The 16,488-nt window shown below is 43.9% G+C and overlaps 1 non-coding gene across 1 annotated transcript; it reads left to right on the top strand.

Annotated features, from left to right (window-relative positions):
• The first annotated feature begins 13,480 nt into the window (after positions 1 to 13,480).
• Positions 13,481 to 13,555, top strand: Trnap-cgg. The gene has a single exon. It is a non-coding gene; the product is annotated as a tRNA-Pro (tRNA).
• The last annotated feature ends 2,933 nt before the right edge of the window (positions 13,556 to 16,488 follow it).

Raw genomic sequence — 16,488 nt, 5'->3', positions numbered from 1 at the left:
TGTCAAACAACGCACGATATCCTTCGTAAATACTATCCAGGAGAATACTGAAAATTGCCTAGCCACACCAACTGTTACTCTGTAGCATTCTGTAATAGCTTCCTATACCATATGGTACAGCATTAAATATACCAGAATATGCAACTTAGAACTTGTGAAACCGGTTTTGAGAGTGTCTAATCGACTGAAATAAAAACAGCTACTCCGGACTGTTGGAGTCTTCATTCATTTTTACATTTAAATAGTTTTAACACATGTATACGGGGTGAACATTAATAAAATGGACAAACTGCAAGGACGGATCCATGACTAGAATCAGAGTTAGACACAGTCAATACCAACGATGCGCGATAGCAATAGAAATATTATAGACGACAGTGCTGCCAAAGCAGAGCTACTAAACACAGCCTTCCGAAATTCGTTCACCAAAAAGACGAAATAAATATTCCAGAAGTCGACTCAAGAGTAGATGGCAACATCAGTCGCATCGAAGAAGATATCCTCAGTGGAGCGAAGCAACTTAAAAGCAAGCCTTCTGTTCCAGACTGTACACCATTTAGTTCCTTACATGGTATGCTGATACAATAGCTCCATACTTTTTATTTATTTATTTATTTATTGTTCAGTGGGACCACATTTAGGAGAAGTCTCCATGGTCATGGAACGAGTCAATACATGAAATTATAACACGATTGTAGAAACAGATAAAATGAAATATAAGAAACATATTCAGGCGACAAGTCGTTAGTTTAAATAAAGAAAATCAAGAATGTAACACTGGAATTTGCTTAATTTTTTATCTCTTCCAGGAGCTCCTCGACAGAATAGAAGGAGTGAGCTATGAGGAAACTCTTCAGTTTAGACTTAAAAGTGTTTGGGCTACTGCTAAGATTTTTGAGTTCTTGTGGTAGCTTATTGAAAATGGATGCAGCAGAATACTGCACTCCTTTCTGCACAAGAGTCAAGGAAGTGCATTCCACATGCAGATTTGATTTCTGCCTAGTATTAACTGAGTGAAAGCTGCTAACTCTTGGGAATAATCTAATATTGCTAACAACAAACGACATTAAAGAAAATACATACTGTGAGGGCAATGTCAAAATTCGCAGACTATTGAATAGGGGTCGACAAGAGGTTTTCGAACTTACACCATACATAGCTCGAACAGCCCGTTTTTGAGCCAAAAATACCCTTTTTGAATCAGAAGAATTACCCCAAAAAATAATACCATATGACATAAGCGTATGAAAATATGCGAAGTATACTACTTTTCGTGTTGAAATGTCACTTATTTCAGATACTGTTCCAATGGTAAATAAAGCGGCATTTAGTTTCTGAACAAGATCCTGAACATGGACTTTCCACAACAGCTTACTGTCTATCCGTACGCCTAGGAACTTGAACTGTTTCATCTCGCTTATAACATGCCCATTCTGTCTGATTAAAATGTCAGTTCTTGTTGAACTGTGGGTTAGGAACTGTAAAAACTGAGTCTTTCTGTGATTTAGCATCAAATTATTTTCCACAAGCCACGAACTTATATCATGAACTACATTATTTGATAATGTTTCAATATTGCACACAAGATCCTTCACTACCAAGGTGGTGTCATCAGCAAACAGAAATATTTTTGAATCACCTGTAATACTAGAAGGCATATCATTTACATAAATAAGGAACAGCAGTGGCCCCAGCACCGACCCTTGGGGAACGCCCCATTTAACAGTGCCCCATTGGGACTGAACATCATTACCACTCTCAATATTGCGGAGGATTACCTTCTGCTTTCTGTTCTTAAAGTAGGAGGCGAACCAATTGTAAGCTACTTCCCTTACTCCATAATGTTCCAACTTCTGCAGTAATATTTTGTGGTCAACACAGTCAAAAGCCTTCGTTAAATCAAAGGAAACACCTAACGTTCGCAACCTTTTATTTAATCCGTCCAAAACCTCACAGAGAAAAGAGACTATAGCATTTTCAGTTGTTAAGCCATTTCTAAAACCAAACTGTACATTTGACAGCAAATTATGTGAATTTAAATGCTGCAGTAACCTTGTATATACAACCCTCTCGATAACATATACAATCGTTCCCTTGAAGAAAGATCCGTATCCAAAGACTGGAATGTGGCACAGGCCACATCAATATTCATGATAGTAGGAGTAATCCACTAAATTACAGTCCCATATCATTAACGTCGATCTGCAGGAGGATTTTGAACATATATTATGTTCGAACATTATGAATTACCCCAAAGAGAACCGTCTATTGACACACAGTTAACACGGATTTAGAAAACATCGTTCTTGTGAAACACAACTAGCTCTTTACTCACACGAAGTGTTGAGTGCTTCTGGGAAGCGATTTCAGATTGATACCATACTTTTAAATGGCCCTGGGCACTATGGGACTCAACTGCTGAGGCCATTAGTCCCCTAGAACTTGGAACTACTTAAACCTAACTAACCTAAGGACATCACACACATCCATGCCCGAGGCAGGATTCGAATCTGCGACCGTAGCGGTCCCGCGGTTCCAGACTGTAGCGCCAGAACCGCTCGGCCACCAGCGGCCGGCATACTTTTAAATTTCCAGAAGGCTTTTGACACTATACCACACAAGCGACTTGTAGTTAAATTTCGCGCTTATTGAGTATCGTGTTAGTTATGACTGGTTTCTTTATTTCCTGTCAGATCATAGTTCGTAGTAACTGGCGTATAGTCATCGAGGAAAGCAAAAGTGCCGGCCGCTGTGGCCGAGCGGTTCTAGGCGCTTCAGTCCGGAACCGCGCTGCTGCTACGGTCGCAGGTTCGAATCCTTCCTCGGGCATGGATGTGTGTGATGTCCATAGGTTAGTTAGGTTTAAGTAGTTTTCAGTCTTGGGGACTGATGACTTCAGATGTTAAGTCCCATAGTGCTTAGAGCCATTTGAACCACTTGAAAACAGAAGTGATTTCTGCCGTTCCCAAAGTTAGTGTTGTAGGCCTTCTGCTGTTTCCTATGTATATCCATACATGGTTACTAGACAAGGTGAGCTGCCGTGTTAGGTTGTTTGCTAATGATGCTGAGGTACATTGTCTAGTGAAGTCGTCTGAAGATGAAAACAAATTGCAAAACGATTTAGAAATGGTATCTGTCTGGTGCGAAAATAGGAAGTTAACCCTCGATAGTGAAAAATATTAGCTCAACCACATGAGTGTTATAATGAATCCGTCGAACTTCTATTATACGATAAATCAGTCAAATCTGAAGCCCTTAAATTCAAATAAATACCTAGAAATTACAACCAGGAACAACTGAAATTTGAAAGAACATGTAGGAAATGTTGTGGGGAAGGCAGTACTGTCTAACAACCTGTAAAGGAACTCTGAGATATTTGTTAACAAAATTGGTGAGTTGTTGTTCAGTTCGCTCAGTTTTAGTGTCTGATATAAATACGTCAATTACTTGGAAAAAAAGTAGCTGTAGTCCACATTTAGATGGGATTTGTAAAAATAAAACCCATTAAAATGTACTATAGTTACATCTGTATAGCTGGTGGATCTAATCCTTTGACAACGTAAGTAACTGATGAAAACTGCTGTTAAAGAATTTCATGTCCATTATGATTATCAGGGCTGTTATGCCGTGGTCGGTTGATGAATTTTGTCTCAATTCCTAACGTTTCGTCCCCGTCTGCGGGAGACATCTTCAAGGGGGTCTGTAGCTCGATGGAAGGTCCAACACACCCGCTGGCTCGCTTCCATCGAGCTACAGACCCCCTTGAAGATGTCTCCCGCAGACGGGGACGAAACATTGGGAATTGACACAAAATCCATCAACCGACCACGGCATAACAGCCCGGATAATCATAATGGACATGACATTTCCGGCCTTGAAAGTCTACATTTTAGTTAAAGAATTTCTCAATTTAAGTACCTACACTGAAGATCCAAAGAAACTGGTATACCTGCCTAATATCGTGTAAAGTCCCCGCGAGCGCACAAAGATGTGCCGAAACACGACGTGCTATGGACTCGAATAATGTCTGAAGTAGTGCTGGAGAGAATAGACACCACGAGTCTTGCAGGGGTCTTTATAAATCTGCAGAGATGCAGAGTGCATGGATTTAAGGTTGTATCCGTACCCGTACGCGTCCATCCGCTCGATAGAATTCGAAATGGCACTCGTCCGACCAGGCGACATGTCTCCAGTCATCAACAGTCGAATGTCGGTATTGACGGCCCCAGGCGAGGCTTAAAGTTCTGTATCGTGCACTCATCAAGGGTACCCGAGTGGGCTTTCGCCTCCGAAAGCCCATTCCGATGATGTTCCGATAAATGGTCCGCACGCTCATATTACACTTCTGGAAATGGAAAAAAGAACACATTGACACCGGTGTGTCAGACCCACCATACTTGCTCCGGACACTGCGAGAGGGCTGTACAAGCAATGATCACACGCACGGCACAGCGGACACACCAGGAACCGCGGTGTTGGCCGTCGAATGGCGCTAGCTGCGCAGCATTTGTGCACCGCCGCCGTCAGTGTCAGCCAGTTTGCCGTGGCATACGGAGCTCCATCGCAGTCTTTAACACTGGTAGCATGCCGCGACAGCGTGGACGTGAACCGTATGTGCAGTTGACGGACTTTGAGCGAGGGCGTATAGTGGGCATGCGGGAGGCCGGGTGGACGTACCGCCGAATTGCTCAACACGTGGGGCGTGAGGTCTCCACAGTACATCGATGTTGTCGCCAGTGGTCGGCGGAAGGTGCACGTGCCCGTCGACCTGGGACCGAACCGCAGCGACGAACGGATGCACGCCAAGACCGTAGGATCCTACGCAGTGCCGTAGGGGACCGCACCGCCACTTCCCAGCAAATTAGGGACACTGTTGCTCCTGGGGTATCGGCAAGGACCATTCGCAACCGTCTCCATGAAGCTGGGCTACGGTCCCGCACACCGTTAGGCCGTCTTCCGCTCACGCCCCAACATCGTGCAGCCCGCCTCCAGTGGTGTCGCGACAGGCGTGAATGGAGGGACGAATGGAGACGTGTCGTCTTCAGCGATGAGAGTCGCTTCTGCCTTGGTGCCAATGATGGTCGTATGCGTGTTTGGCGCCGTGCAGGTGAGCGCCACAATCAGGACTGCATACGACCGAGGCACACAGGGCCAACACCCGGCATCATGGTATGGGGAGCGATCTCCTACACTGGCCGTACACCACTGGTGATCGTCGAGGGGACACTGAATAGTGCACGGTACATCCAAACCGTCATCGAACCCATCGTTCTACCATTCCTAGACCGGCAAGGGAACTTGCTGTTCCAACAAGACAATGCACGTCCGCATGTATCCCGTGTCACCTAACGTGCTCTAGAAGGTGTAAGTCAACTACCCTGGCCAGCAAGATCTCCGGATCTGTCCCCCATTGAGCATGTTTGGGACTGGATGAAGCGTCGTCTCACGCGGTCTGCACGTCCAGCACGAACGCTGGTCCAACTGAGGCGCCAGGTGGAAATGGCATGGCAAGCCGTTCCACAGGACTACATCCAGCAGCTCTACGATCGTCTCCATGGGAGAATAGCAGCCTGCATTGCTGCGAAAGGTGGATACACACTGTACTAGTGCCGACATTGTGCATGCTCTGTTGCCTGTGTCTATGTGCCTGTGGTTCTGTCAGTGTGATCATGTGATGTATCTGACCCCAGGAATGTGTCAATAAAGTTTCCCCTTCCTGGGACAATGAATTCACGGTGTTCTTATTTCAATTTCCAGGAGTGTAGTTAATGGACCATCAGTGAAATCTTTAGCAATTTGCGGAACGGTTGCACTTCTGTCACGTTGAATGATTCTCTTGATCTAACTCAAAGATGCTGTGTCCCATCGCTTGTGAGTCGACTATGCCACGTCCAAACACACTCAAATCTTGATAACCTGCCATTGTAGCAACACTAACCGTTCTAACAACTGCGCCAGACACTTATTGTGTTATACAGGCGTAGCTGACCGCAGTGCCGTATTCTGCCTGTTTGCGTATCTGTCTATTTGAATACGCATGTCTATACCAGATTCCTTGGCGCTTCAGTGTATATAAAGCAGACTGGTGAATATGTAGACGAAAGCTTCTATACTACATGAATGAAGAAATTTATATTAACCTTCGAGTTAATTAATTAAATAACAACAATAATCTTCAATTTTTCTCGTACTTGAGCACACCTGGATCTACAACGGCTTTTGCGAATTCTGAGTTAGCAGTATCATATTTAACGAATAGTATAATACTTTCTACAACGTTTTGAGGAAGAAATGAAGCCTTTGAAGCGTGATCGAGTGAATAACAAGTAATCTTCTGAAAAAGTGCGAGCTTTAGCTTTGACGACTGCGACGATAAAGCACGCTGAGGAGCGGTGAAGGCGGAGAAAACAAACTCTCCCTCATCCGTTATGAAGGTCTACTTTTACGACTTTTTGGATCTCGAGGCGCTGGCGAATAAAGTGAGGGCTGGAATGAAATTTTTCGCTTTAATATAAAAGGGAGGTCGAGGAAGGTGTTCGGAAACGAGGCAGGAACTTTGTTCTATAAACTCCGACCATTTTTTTTTTTTTGGTGTAAACATGGGAACGGTTTAACTTGCTTCATTCTCGTGCGCTGTTGCTTCATCCTAGGTACATCACTCCTACTGAGTTGATAGCTGACGTTTTTATTTACCTGTCGATACACATTCAATAATCCGAAGTTATCCACCCGCCATGATGAAGTCACTATGTGTATTCTATTTCGGCTCCATTTGAGACTTCGATACGGGGTTTTGGCTTTGGACCGTGATGTATTTTAGTGGTAGATGGTTCATTAGTCTCGGTTTAACCGTTATACGTGGTTGTACTATTAAAGAGCGAAAACAGATACAATAATTTACGTGATTTGTAATCATTTATGAATATATTTTCCTTTGGAATGTACAGTTTTAGCCTCGCGTGCTACTTGCTCTAAGACATGGATGTTACAATGACGTTAGCGTATTAATCTTGTTCATTATAGGAGCAGTTGTTGTGAATGTTCTGCTGCCCATATGGATCTCGTGTTGCAGCTTTCATAGATGATAGTATCGCAGATACTGCCTGCCGCAATTCGGCCACCAGTGGTCACAATGAACTACTGAAGGGATCAATAGCATGGATTGTACACTACTGTCAAAGAACTTGGTTATAAAGACTACTAAACGGTAATCTTTCCGGCAAAAAAGGCCTTCTTATGAATTAGACATATTCACACACGTTCTCGTGAAGCAACTAACACACACACACACACACACACACACACACACACATTTGGACGACGTTGCTTTGGCATGAACGTGTATGTGTTTGTTTTGTCTACTTCAGAAGAAAGTCTTTTGGCAGAAAGCTTACTTTTTAGCAGTGTTTTTGTTCTGCCTGTATGAGACTCAACATCTTCAGTACATGGTGAGGATCAACCCATTCTTTTCATGATATCGTAGCCGTTCCTTACTGGATTTTCCATTGTTTGAAACTCGTTATAAACTTGAACAAGTACTTGGTCCAAAATATCTACGTATTGTTTAGCATTAACTAAATATTTCCAATATTATAATAGTACAATGGTCTTATAAATAAATGCTGTGTGAAACAATGTGCAAGTAAGATACTCCAAAAAATGCAAATTTGTTGTCAAGCTAACTGTCTAAAGGAAACAGTGTACATAAAAAAGAACCACATTTGGTGCATCTAAAATACGCGTCAGTTACATCAGTAAGAGAATTAATGTCTTTTATAGAAAACTGTTGAAGCACGTAGTACTTACATTGAAAATACTAAAATCCCAAAATATCTGTTTAAAAAAGAGAGAATTTTAGTGACCATATAAAATTACTTATCTTAATAATATGAATATTTATATATGTATCTGGAGAGAGAGAAATTGATTTTTGATTGAGACTTCTTTAAGTCGTAACTGGTACCTGAATTTTGGTTGCTGCCTCCTTGAATGATCAGCTTCTGCACCAGTTGGTGACGTATTATAATTTGGAGGAAGTTATTGTTCTTTAAGATTTAAAATACGACTCTGTTGGTTACTTGGCCGTATTGCGGATAGCTTTGAGCCCATGTTTTCGTAGCTTTTCATACCTAAGGGACCACTGATGTAAGTAAATAAGATCAAACAGCAATCTGCTTTTCTTCAGAAAAGGAGATTGCTTGGCACACAAACTTCGTTCAAACTACACGTCCTGTTGCATCAAAATTGGTCAGGAGAGTTCGGCACCATAATATTATACAAGAAAATAATCCAATTACTGCAATTAAATGGTGAGAGTTTTTTAGGTACTGAATGAAAACTATAGAGAATGCATTTCCTTTCCTAAACTTTAGTAAACCTTGTACGTTTACAATTCTGTCGATTGATAGGCAACGACGGCAATGAAGTTCACTTTCTTTTCCAAATACAAGATATTTCTATTCTTAACTTCCAGAAAATTTGTATACATAAGTGTTTGGCTACTCTTACACATACTTTACTTGGTTTTATCACTGAAATAGCAATTTTCATTAAATGTAATAGTACATTCTGAGCGACGGTCTAGCAACACGCTCTCTTTCCACAAGATAACCGAGCTAGGTGGCGCAGTGGTTGGCACACTGGACTCGCATTCGGAGGACGACGGTTCAATCCGTGATTTCCATAAATCGCTCCAGGCAAATGCCAGGATGGTTCCTTAGAAACGGCACGGCCGACTTCCTTCCCCGTCCTTCCTTAATCCAATGAGACCGATGACCTCGCTGTTAGCTCTCTTCCCCAAACAATCCAATCCAATCCACAAGATACAGATTAACAGTCCTTTTTTTAATAACTCAATTTTTTTTTTGAGTCCATACTCAAATATTGACAACTGCTATCGTTTCGGGGATTGCGCGCTAAAGAGTTTCTTGCTGTCCAGCTGAGCTGAGCTGAGCTTCAAGTACTTTTTTACGGTATTTACATACATTACTGAGCTCCTCAGAATGAAATTAGTCACAAATTTGTTAAGAAAAAGGGAGTGAGGCTCACATAACATTACAACCACCCTTACATGTAACAACGGTACGATAATATATAGAGACATATTCTTCTTAACTAGTATTATTTGTACCAATTTTAAGTGATAATGAATGAAGCTCTTCATTTCTTTAACATATAATTATAATGAGAATAGCACAGAGGCCTTAAATTAAACCATTAAAAAGTTCAAAACGGTATCTTTCCCTAAAAACAAGCTGTTCATTCAACAGTGATAGTAATTTCTTTATAAAATACGTATAAATCCCTTAGGTGCGTTGTGAAGAATTCTCAAGCTATTGTCGGTGGATCCTTGTGAGTGCTTATTCTGCGTCAAATGTTGATCTAACAGTGATTTGTTGCGAAAAGTACCTACTGTATGTTCCTTCAACTATTACTTCCTGTGTGGCCAATATCTTGGCACGATATTTTAGATGCACCTGAATTTAATACCTATTAATGCACTTGCAAATCGTATGTCTCAGTTTAGTTTGTAGTAGATCGTTAGTAGCGAAAGCAATGGCCAAATGGTTCAAATGGCTCTGACCACTATGCGACTTAACTTCTGAGGTCATCAGTCGCCTAGAACTTAGAACTAATTAAAGAACCTAAGGATAAAAATGGCTCTGAGCACTATGCGACTTAACTTCTGAGGTCATCAGTCCCCTAGAACTTAGAACTACTTAAACCTAACTAACCTAAGGACATCACACACATCCATGCCCGAGGCAGGATTCGAACCTGCGACCGTAGCGCTCGGTTCCAGACTGTAGCGCCTAGAACCGCACGGCCACACCGGCCGGCAAAGCAATGGCCACTTAAGTATGTTTAAATAATATGTTTCTTCTGTTCGAAATACTTCCCATATGAGTTATTTTAATAGATTTTCTGCTATGAGTTGCAGGAGTGGAATTGCACTGTCGTAATTTATAAAATAACGTGTCAACTTTATTAGTGTTAAAATGATTGGTGGGGGCAATTTGCTTAAAAAGTGTCTTGCTCTCCCTGGATTTCAATGGATTCAAAGGGGAATTTCAGCAATTATGAATCACAGAGGGAAAAACTCTTTTTTTTTCAGCTTACGTGGGTGACAAGATCACTTAGGATCACATTACATGGAGTTGGCTTTCTGTAAATTGTGAAACAATATATATCACTGCAGTTCAAGAACATTGAAACTAATTCAGGGTGAATGCTGGGCAAAATGTTAGTGACTGTATCTAATTCTTCTCTTGTCATCGTTATAAAAATTTATCTTTTCATTAGAATGTACAGTAAGTTGTAATACTCAGGTTCATCGTACACTGAGGTGACAAAAGTCGTGGGATATCTCCTAATATCGTTTCCCCGGCATCTTTACGTGGCATGGACCGAACAAGTCGTTGGAAGTTTGGTGTTGAAATACCAGGCCATGCTACCTGTACAGACGTCCATAATTGTAAACGCGTTGCCAGTGCAGGATTTTGTGCACGAGCGGACCTCTCGATTATGTCCCATGAATGTTCGACACGATTCATATTGGGCGGTCAGGGTGGTCAAAACATTCGCTCTAATGCTACAGAATGTTGTTCAGTTTTGGCCTCGTAACACAGCTCATGGCGTCAATATACATTCCATCGTTGTTTGGAAACATGAAGCCCAAGAATGACAGCAGATGGTCTCCCGGCAGGCGAAAATAGCAATTTCCAGTCCATGATCGGTCCAGCTTGACCAGAGGAGCTGGTCCATGTAAATAGAGGTCACATCATTAGGTAACCACCATCAGCTTGCGGAGTGCCTTGTAGACAGCTTGGGACCAGAGCTTCGTAGGGTCTGCGCGGCACTCGAAACCTACCATCAGCTCTGAAACTGCGACTCATTCGACCAGGCCACGGTGTTTCAGTCGCCTCGGGTCCAACCGATATGGTCACGAGGCCAGGAGAGTTGCTGCAGGCGATGCCGTGCTATTAGCAAAGAAATCCGCATCGGCCGTCTGCTGCCATTGCCCATTAACGCCAAATGTCGCCGCACTGTCCTAATGGATTCGTTTCTGCTGTTGTTTCACGAAATGTTGCTTTTCTGTTAGCACTGACAACTCTACGCAAACACCGCTGCCTTCGGTCGATAAGTGAAGGTCGTCGGGCACTGCGTCGTCTGTGGTGAGAAGTAATGCCTGAAATTTGGTATTCTCAGCACACTCTTGGCTCTGTGGAGCTCGGAATACTGAATTCCCTAACGATTTCCAAAGCAGAACGTCCCATGCTTCTGGTTCTAACTACAATTTAAAGTCGGTTGATAGCTGTCGTGCGGCCGTAATCACGTCGAAAATCTTTTCACATGAATCACCTGAGTACAAATGACAGCACCGCCAACGCACTGCCATTTTATACCTTGTGTACTTGATACTACTTCGACCTGTATAGGCTCATATCGCTATTCCTTGTGTTTCGTCTCCTCACTGTACGGCACTTTGCTGAAGTGTTGACGTGGTGCGGTGGGCAGAGTGACAGGACAACATTCGCATTCTAGTAATGAGGGGTCGAGTCCCGTCAATATCATTTACTTTATTTTTGTTTGCTGATTGCACATAATATGACTATGATATTTTTATATGTTACTGCGGCCAGCCGGAGTGGCCGAGCGGTTCTAGGCGCTACAATCTGGAACAGCGCCACCGCTACGGTAGCAGGTTCAAAACCTGCCTCGGGCATGGATGTGTGTGGCGTCCTTAGGTTAGTTAGGTTTAAGTAGTTCTAAGCACTAGGGGACTGATGACCCAAGATCTTAAGTCCCATAGTGCTCAGAGCCATTTGAACCATTTATATGTTACTTGCTATGTAGCATTGTTTACTGTCGTGTCACCGCCAGACACCACACTTGCTAGGTGGTAGGCTTTAAATCGGCCGCGGTCCGTTAGCATACGTCGGACCCGGGTGTCGCCACTATCAGTGATTGCAGACCGAGCGCCGCCACACGGCAGGTCTAGAGAGACTTCCTGGCACTCGCCCTAGATGTACAACCGACTTTGCTAGCGATGGTTCACCGACAAAATACGCTCTCATTTACCGAGACGATAGTTAGCATAGCCTTAAGCTATGTCATTTGCTACGACCTAGCAAGGCGCCATTATCAGTTGCTATTGATCTTGTGATGCATGTACCGTCAGACCGACGTTCACCATTAATGGATTAAAGTTAAGTATTCCACCAGCTACGTCCGTTTTTTCTATATTCTAATTTCCATGACCTGTTCCAGACCTCACGCTAGCCTGCGTGAGCTAAAACACGTGCCTTTCGGCTTCCTCTTGTATCCCGGTGTTGGCTCTCCTGCCAACCCACAACATTTACAATTTTCGAAATAGTCTAACTGCTCGTGCTGTTCGTTTAGGTCGATATCTTCTCTCAGAAACATGTCACGGCCACATTTTATGGCCCGAAACACCCACTTCAGTGGATACTTTTATTTGATATGCGCGGAAGTACGGCAAAATACACTGATATTCAGAGAAACAACATAACACCTTGAACGACTATAGACGGGAAGCTCACATACAAACGACATGTACATTAGCATGTTCTGGATGAATGCTTATCATTTCAGTCACCTCGGCTCAGCATGTGTCCTGTTGCCTAATAGGCACAGGGTCCGCCATGGACCCTGTTAACTTGTTCCATGCGTGATGGCATCGACGTGTGTAAGGCGCGAATGGTGTCCAGTGGTATATCCTTCTACGCTACATTCACCAGGTTTCAAACTTCATCTGCGGAGGTCGGCATTGGATCACAGCGCTGTATCCGTGGCTTCTCCAAAACCTACACATTTCCGATAGTTGATCTGAGGGGCCAGGGCAAAAGGCTGGCATCCTATGACACCAAGAAGGCACGTGTTTGCGCAGCAACATGTGGTCGTGCATTGCGTTCTCAAGAATGGCAGAAAGGGTAAGGCTACAGGTCGTAAAATGTCATTCACGTAGATCGCACTGGTCACAGTGTCCTGGACACGCACCAACAGCATCCCACACCATAAGGCCTTGATGTGGCGCTGTATCCCCTGTGCGAATGCAGTCACTGTGATACCTCTACGCCTGTCTGCGGTGAACCAAAACGCAGGCATCATGTTCAAACAAACAGAACATGGATTCGTCTGGAAACTCTATCTGATGTTACGTCGTTCCATACACCACTCCTGTATAGCATGTTTCTGCACTTTCGTTGTAAGTACGTGGCGAGGTGGATGCTGCGCACGTAACTCATGCCATAATAAACGATGTCTTACACTAGAATAAGATTTTCACTCTGCAGCGGAGTGTGCGCTGATATGAAACTTCCTGGCAGATTAAAACTGTGTGCCCGACCGAGACTCGGACTCGGGACCTTTGCCTTCCGCGGGCAAGTGCTCTACCAGTTTGGAAGGTAGGAGACGAGATACTGGCAGAAGTAAAGCTGTGAGGACCGGACGTGAGTCGTGCTTCGGTAGCTCAGTTGGTAGAGCACTTGCCCGCGGAAGGCAAAGGTCCCGAGTTCGAGTCTCGGTCGGGCACACAGTTTTAATCTGCCAGGAAGTTTGATGTCTTACACTGTTCCACATTTGCGCCAGAGCCGAGGACGACGCACATCTGTCCTGCAACGCCATTCGGGTGAGATGTCGATCTTCTCGGTGTTGGTCAGGGTGGTACGACCTGACCCATTTCGTCGTGTTCTACGGCCTCCCGTGCACCATTATGCACACACACGTTGTATAACATTTCGTCCCACAGGAGTTCCAATTTCCCAGATAGATGCATCACGTCCTCTCATGCCAATAGTGCGCCCCATTTCGGACTCACTCATTTGATGTTACGGTTCGTGCACACGTCTAGGAGCCACCCTGCACGTCTGCTAGTCACTGATCAATTACCTTCGGTTTTTAGCGACAACGAGAGATGCTGGCGCATTTTAGCAACAGGTGGTGTTGCCTCGCGATATCGATGATGACCTTGAACCTGCGGTTCAAATGCTAATCATTTCTGCAGAACATATTACTGTACACGTCCTGTGAGTATGAACGTCCTATCTCTAGTCGTTCAAGATGTTCTGATTTTTCTGAACATGAGTGTATATTACCAACATGTGATAGTGTAGAAACTGTAATAACGGACAAATCTCTGACGCAGTATGGCCGCTCGTCACTTTCCATGTACTCTCAGCTCTCCCGACGACACCAGTGAACCGTGGAGGAGTCGCTGGCGCCAGTGATTCTCTGTTCTAGTAGGGGCAGTAATTCCGTTCTTTCTACCATGCCCGTTATCTCTTTGGTTTTCTTCTTTTGGCCCCTATTGAAGTGCGGCGCTTTCGGCTCAACTGTGACGTGAAATTTACAATCCTCAAACCAGTGAGAAATTGCAATCACAAGAAAACGCAAACACAGACTTGTAGTTCACAGTGATTTACACACATATCCCCAAAATCAGTTATACAAAATGCTTTACAAAACCGGCCTTCCAATAGCTATCAGTAACCAATCTAATTAAAAACCTGATACAGTGTTTACAAGAAACAAGTTAAGTAAAGATCGCCGGCCGCTGTGGCCGAGCGGTTATAGGCGCTTGAGTCCGGAACCGCACTGCTGCTACGGTCACGAGTTCGAATCCTGCTGAGCCGTGCACGGCTCGTGTTCAGACATTTTTTTTTCGTCATCATCTATTACGGTACTGCAGTGTCGTTTTCTTATTCCATTGACTGGCGTCACTAACTTCCTGCCTCACTTGCCCGTGAGCGGCACCAGCAGCGTGTATCAATAAGTGCACTGTCGTACCACCTCTGGAGCGACCGATAGTATTACCGGGTCGTCGTGTGTGTGGCAGTCAGTTAGAGACGGACCAGCAGCGCAGTCGGGACGCAGCAGCAGTGAAGTCGGGGACGGAGCGCCGGTGAGGCCGCTGGCGACACACATGAACTGTCCGACGGAGGGAGATTGCGGCGGGATGACCATTCGTTGGTCGTTCGGTTGGTTCTCTCATCGCCCGACGTACATTTGGTCCTTTCACCGTTTCCGAGCCTGAGCAGTTGGTCGATTGGCGTGGAACAGCGAGGGGTGAAGCGGAGGTTATCTTGTCAATGGGTCCGTTGAATGTCTATCGGTTGGGTTGACGTCGCATCGACAATGGTTGGGCCGACTACCTAACCCATCTAAGCGAGCGTTAGTGTTTGAATTCCAGGCCGACCTTAGGAACTTCTGAGCGCCCTTGAGTGTACTGCCTATTCATGCTTGTTCATGTTGTTTGTACTTTTCTTTCGCCCTTAAGGCGTCAGGTGGTTTGGGCCTTCAGCCTAATTGAAGAACTGTTTTACGTAAAGCCTTTGCCATTTTTAAAATTAATGTTATTGAGTCTCAAGTGTTGGGCCTTCAGCCGATTTTGAATTTAAGTATTTTTGCTCGTAAAGTGTTAGATGGTTTCGGCCTTCAGCCTAATTAGGGAACTATTTTAAGATAAGGGCTTGTCTTTTAAATTTCTGATTTGTTTGAGCTTTAAGTTATTTGCTTCCAGCCGATTTTTAATGAAAGTGTTCTTGCCCTTAAGGCATGAGATTGATTATTAAGTTTTAAAAATTAATGCTGGGTTTTCTTTTTTTAAATTTCCTGGCTCTGGTAATGTTGGGTCAAATAATTAAAGTTGTATGTTCGATTGTAACTGACAGCCACTTACTTTGGCCCATTTCCACAATTTAAACTACCTGTCCTGTCCTGTCCTGCGGGTTTAGCAGGGCGTCTCACCTTTCTTGGGCCTGGGTGTGTGTGACGTCCCTGGGTTAGTTAGGTTTAAGTAGTTCTAAGTCTAGGGGACTGATGACCACAGATGTTAAGTCCCATACTGCTTAGGGCCTTTTGAATCATTTAAGTAAAGATCCTTCTTTTTAATTAAACAACAAATAGCCCCAGATAAAAATAGATGACAAGCATAACAGCCCACAAATTTACCATGAATTTACCGAGACTAAATCTCCATTTGTAAAACAAGCAACAGTGCGGCATATTAAACAACCAATTTTTAGTAAAAGAGCAAATTCCGCGACGGGAACCTTAGACCATTAAACATGTCTTATGGCAACTGAATTCCACCAATTATATAGTGACTTATTCCACTGAACACACTCGTGAAATCTCTCTCGTGTATGATCACAATATTTGGACAGAAAATACAGTTATATTAACAGTCAGTTTAAGTTCCACGCAACAGCGGGCACACCCCAACGAATACTCGCCCAAATACAAGAGTGACCAAACCACTTGTAACAGGGGATGTACCTTGCCGCAGTCCGAAGACATTAACGAGAGGAATCTCCAAACAAGTACAAGAGAGAATACTCTACTTCTGTCACTACTGGAGCGACAGGTTACAGCCCAGCATCTACAAAACGTAGCTGGCCGAGCTAACGGCGTCCGAACATATTTCAATGAAGGCGCCGCCCCCTTTATTCGTCAATCCAGAACTTA

The sequence above is a fragment of the Schistocerca americana genome, chromosome 9 (assembly GCF_021461395.2).
Source record: "Schistocerca americana isolate TAMUIC-IGC-003095 chromosome 9, iqSchAmer2.1, whole genome shotgun sequence".
Lineage (NCBI taxonomy): Eukaryota > Metazoa > Arthropoda > Insecta > Orthoptera > Acrididae > Schistocerca > Schistocerca americana.
The sequence above is the reverse complement of the archived record's forward strand: the minus strand, read 5'-3'. Positions and strand labels throughout refer to the sequence as shown.